Consider the following 6000-nt stretch of genomic DNA (forward strand, 5'->3'; position numbering starts at 1 on the left):
ACAAAGTTATAATCATGTGAAGTAAGAACCTAAGGGATATGCGGGGTTGGCAGTTTTGAAGTGTGATGTTCATTCAGTTGAAGTTCTAAGAAGGATCGTGATCCTTCAACTTTCACGCTGGAAGGGCAGAACAAAAAAGTGGACTTAGTTTTAAGAGGTAAAGTTGCTGTGAGATATGTATTCGTAATCCATAATTCGATTTTTACAATAGATGGTGTAAAATACGAAAATTACTACTAAATCTCTCTAAACTATAGTGGGCGGGAGGTTCATCGAAATACTAAGTCGGGGTTGGTGTTTTATATGGGATTTATGAAACCACCTAAGATAATTAATAAGACGCCGTCTCTAGGTTTGTGGCAAGGAAGGGGATCTTGGACGCTGGCGTCACCGCATTTCAATCCAGAATTCTTGGAATTCAAAGGAAGAACTAACAGATATTACTTTGGGGAAAATAGCTAGGATAGATAGTCACTTACTGAGGAATTTTATAAGTTTGGCTTTAAATTTTTCCTCATCTTCAAAATTTCAAAATGTGGGGAAAATAATGAGTTCGAAATAGGCTGATTTGTAGTCTTCAGACTGTTATCTAATTATAAACTCTTGATGTTGGAAAAACAAACCTTTTTGAATATAAGGTTAGTCCAGAAACCACTTCCATAGATTAAACAATATAAATATTATTTTTTTTTTATCTGTGTGTGTGTGTGTGTGTGTGAGCGTGTGTTTGAGAGGATATATTTCCAAAGAGACGCAAAACTTGGTAGATTTCATTGTTTCATCTCTTTCCATGCTAAACAAGACATTTCACTGTTTGAGAACCCTTTTTGGTACAAAGGTAAAAAAAAAAAAAATTTTAAGATTTTCCCTAGGAGTTTCATATGTATTAATACAGCTCTTTCAATAAATCCACATGTAGAACAGAACAATTCACTAAAGCTTAAGCATTTACACATTTTATGTAAAGATTTTTTAGTTATAATTAGGTAACCAATAGCAAGCCTTCTAAAAAAATATTTTAGAAGTGTTTTTGTGTGTGGCTGAATTTCTTGAGAGAGGCCTCCTTAGGACAGAATTAGGTTTTTAGTAAAATCAAGATCTGAAGATATTTCTTGAGTTAGGAAATTTGTTGCTTATTTTCATCTTAATTGAAAAATACATACACATAGCCTATATCTTAAAAGATTAAGAAATTTTTCTTTTTATGAGTTCTGAATTAATTTTGACTCCAAAACTTGTCCTAATTTTTATTGGATATCTTATTTCTTAAAGTTAGATTTAGATTTTTATCTTTGGCATAGTAATAGAACAAAAGTATATGTATATTCAATAACTGCTGTTCTTAAAAACAAGGAATTGAAATTTGTTAAAATCATAATTTGTTTTATTACAAGTGTAAAAAGAAAACATCACATTTTAATTGTTTTGTTAAATATTGAATACCTATAAAATATTATTTGCAAAGCATGACTACAGAATAAATAAATGCAATACAGCAATCACCAGAGAACTGTCACCCAATATAAGAAAAGAAAATGAGCATTCTCCTTTTTTTTAAATTTATCTTTATTGTTGAAAGTATTACAGATGTCCCCGACTTTTCCCCACGACCCTGATCCCTCCAACAACTAGGCTTTCACCACACTATTGTCTGTGTGGTGGGTTATGCATATATGTATATAAATTATTTGGTTCATCTCTTCCCACCCCCACCCTTTTCCTCTGAGATTTGTCCATCTGTTCCATGCTTCCATGTCTCTGAATCTATTTGGTTTGTAAATTTATTGTGTACATTAATTAGATTCCACAAATAAGTGAGATTATGTGATACTTGTCTCTCTGACTGGCTTATTTCACTCACCATAATGTTCTCCAGGTCCCTCCATGCTGTCTCAAAGGGTAAGCGGCCTTTCTTTTTTATAGCTGCATAGTATCCCATTGAGTAAATGTACCACAGCATTTTTATCCACTCATCTACTGATGAGCAGTCCTTTTAAATTCCCTTGTATAGCCCTTTTCCTAATCATATTCCTTTTCGTCCCACTTTACAGGCAATGCTGTCTCAAATTTATAATTTTCCCATTTTTCTTCATTGTTTTACCATAGTATTTGCATCCATAAATATTTTTTTTAGTGTTGCATGTTTGTGAACTTTGTGTAAATGAAACTATACTGCATTTTCTTCTTGACTTGCTTTTGTAACTCATCATGATGTTCTTTATCTGTTATTGCATGTAACCATAGTTCATCTCAGTGTATGAATATATCATAATTTATTCATCCAATCTGCTGATGAATATCTGGGTTGTTTTCAGGTTAATATAGTCTCTGAGAATATATTGTATTATTATTATATACTCTGATTAAACACTTAAGATCAATAACTTTATTCTCCTAAACATGTTAGGATGAAATCTGGAAATTTATTTATATTTCTTATTGTTTTCAGTGATTTTGGATCTTAGTTTTGTTTCTTCCACTTGACCAGATTTAGTAATAATTCCTACCTTGACTCACCTAAACAGACAACTACTTTCCTCTCCTTTCACCCTTATAACAGGGCTATAATGATAAAGATGAGAGGTATAGGACCTGCCAAATTGTTCTTTTGGGACTTAGTTAACTCTCAACATTAAGGTTTAACCGAAGCAACATTAGTCACATATTGATAAACTCAAATTACCTATGGATACTTAGAAAGATGTGTTTTAAAATATCTGTGAGTTTTTACTGGAATACAGATGGCTTGCCTCACCTCTATAGATTCTGCTAGAATAAGTTTGAAATTGAGCCCAGAAGTCTATATTTTGCCTATGTTTGTGTAATGGAACATTCTAATATAGAGTAATATACATTCTAATATAGCTCAATTTGGATGGAATTTCATAGTTTACAAAATGCTTCTTATACATCATTTCATTTAAAAGTTACAATAATCTGAGGCAACCTGGGCAGGCATTATCCTCTTTTCACCAATTCAAAAAAAAAGGAAAAACAATGCACAGATAAATAATATGATTTGCTCAAGGAGGTTTTGAGAAAATGGAGTCTGTATTCAGGTCAGACCCCCTTGATTCCTAATCCAGTACTTTTGAATGTGTATAGCAGATTGGAAAGGAGGAATCATAAATAAGGCCACTTCTGCTTCTTGCTTTCTATAGTTCAGGTGCCCATTTAGTATAAAAATAAGAGGAAGAATTATTCCAGCTAGCAGACTTCCTGGTTTCCATAAGAAAATTCAGTTTCCTAGAAATTCTAGAGTGTTAAAAACTGAGGGTCTTTCTTGTTCATGATGGAAAAATTGTTTAACTAGGCAGGCAGAGAAAAACTTCCTGATTTCATTGTTCTGTTTTGTATTTAATTTGCAAATTTTTCTAGCCTAGAACTCTTCAAGTGACAAGTAAAAGAGATAAGAGCTGCAGAAGAGATAAAACTCTATTAGCTGAGGCAAATAGAAGATGAGGCAGGAACAGATGTTTAAAGACAAGAAGAATGGGTTTGAGTGCCTTCCATAGGTGACCAGAAAAAAATTATTCAGTTTATAATTAGGAAGTGAGAGAGGAACATGAGACAAGATAAGAAGCTGAATGAAAAATTCAAGTGAATAGGGAAAAAAAAAAAGTAGTCTTGGATAGTTAGGAAAAATATATCCACATATTTACCATTTCTATCATGATTTCTAAGAAAACGCAAACACATACGCCATATACATGTCTGTTTGTTCCCCTCCTATTCCTGTCCCTCACTGCCTGGTCTCTGTTTCCTCCTCCACAGATAGGTAATATATTATTTTTGTTACTTTTAAATATCATTCCAGAGATTATATTTGGAAATATATATTTATACTTTATTTTCAAGAAAGTTCCCTCCCTCGCCCTCTCCCTTCCTTCCTTCCTTCCTTCCTTCCTTCCTTCCTTCCTTCCTTCCTTCCTTCCTTCCTTCCTTCCTTCCTTCCTTCCTGATGGCAAATCCTGTGTGTGAACTCATTGGTAAGGTCCTCACTTCTATTTTTTATTATCTTTCTTATTGAGAGTATTACAGATGCCCCCCTTGCCCCCCCCCCATTCATCCGGCTCCTGCCCTGGTAAGGTCTTCATTTCTTTAAGCCACTGTTCTTTATCAGTAAGTCTTTGGTACCTTCTTTCAGCCTGGTCTCACTTATTCTATATCAAACAGATATTCCTCAAAATTTTTTTCTGCTATATAGATATTACTCCAGAGATCTGTAATGATGACATTTTTTCCCCTCTTTACATATTTCTTTGGCTATTTTTATGAAAATTTGGGAATATGGCTCTTATAAGCTGGTACTCAAATTTGGTCTTAGCAAAACATTGTAGAGTATACTTGATAACTAAAAATTTTTATGGGATCATAAAAGGATTACCAGCAATGATATTTCCAGGCTTTCAAAGTACTTTGTTTTTTAATGATTCAATTAAATTAGTAGTGTAGCTAATATTAAGGAAATTTGCCTGATACAGATAAGTAGTGTGCTCATTTTTATGTAAAAAATATTGGAGTCATCCACTGTATACATTGGCAATGTCATTATTTATAACACTAGATAGCTCCAGTGGTGGGGGAGAGTATATGTGTATATTCCTTATGGAATTTATCCCACAAATGTATTATGAAGCCTTGATAATGGAATAAGTGTTACTATTGAGAAAATAGTAAAATGTTGTATTTTTCTAGCACTTTGGTTTTAATATACATTTTAATATTAGTTACTGTACAGGGTGGGGCAAAAGTCAGTTTATGGTTGTGAGTACACAAAACAGTTTATTCTTGTATTATTGTTTATTAATTACTGTATTATTTCTCATACAAACAACTGTAAACCTACTTTTCCCCCACCCTGTATAAACTACCTTTAGAATTTTGCCCTTTTATTACAATGCACTTAAAGTAGTAATACTTTCCAAAAAAAGTGAAAAATAGTATTTGGCTGTAGTTTATTATTTCATGTGTTTGATAAGCACTTGCTCAGTTATCCTTTGTCTCACAAAGGACACAGGAGCTGAGTGTTTTTATGGTGTTATACCATCTATACATTTTTTAGAAAAGATAAGATTTATATATATATTCCATTTGATTTTTAGGCAAGGGTAAGAGAATAGATGTTTTATTGAATGTTCACTGTGCATTTTCTCTTAATCATCAAATAGCCATTGAAGTGGATTACTATTAATCCCATTTTAGAGTTGGAAAAACTAGGTTACAAAGACTAAGTAATTTATTCATAGTAATGCAGTTTATAAATTACAAATATTCTAGCCCTGGTATGTTAGGATTCTGTGTCTATCATATTATTTTTCTACTGTATCATGCTACGCTCAGTATTTATTGAAGATACTATAATGTTTGAGGTACTCATGCTGGGCGTATTACATAGTATATTTTCCCATTTTAATTTTTGTTGCATCCATGTGGATAGAAATTATATGCATTTTACTAATAAATGGTGCGAGACTTTAAGAATTTAAGTAATTTAGCCCTGGCCAGTTTGGCTCAGCGGTTAGAGCGTCGGCCTGCGGTCCGGAGAGACCCGGGTTCGGTTCCCGCTAAGGGCACGTACCTCGGTTGCAGTTTGTCCCCGGCCCTGGTTGGTTGTGCGGGTGGCAGCCACTCGATGTGTCCCTTCACGTCGATGTTTCTCTCTCTCTCTCCGTTCCTCTCTCTCCCTCCCACTCTACCTGAACAAAAAAATGGAAAAATGTCCTTGGGTGAGGATAAAAAAAAAAAAAGAATTTAAGTAATTTACCCATGACTCCATAGCTATTCAGTGGCAGAACTGGAATTTGAATCTATCAGTCTAGCAATTCCAGAGCCTAAAACCTATCACACTTTTTAGCCTAGATAGCTAATGAAAAACAACCACAATCCAATAATTCTTTATGTGTTGTTAATCATAAACAATTATGATTATGATCCCTTTTATTGTGAATTTTATTTTATTTTTATTTTTTTATTTTTTTATCCTCACCCGAGGACAGT

The sequence above is a fragment of the Molossus molossus genome, unplaced genomic scaffold (assembly GCF_014108415.1).
Source record: "Molossus molossus isolate mMolMol1 unplaced genomic scaffold, mMolMol1.p scaffold_m16_p_2, whole genome shotgun sequence".
Taxonomy (NCBI): domain Eukaryota; kingdom Metazoa; phylum Chordata; class Mammalia; order Chiroptera; family Molossidae; genus Molossus; species Molossus molossus.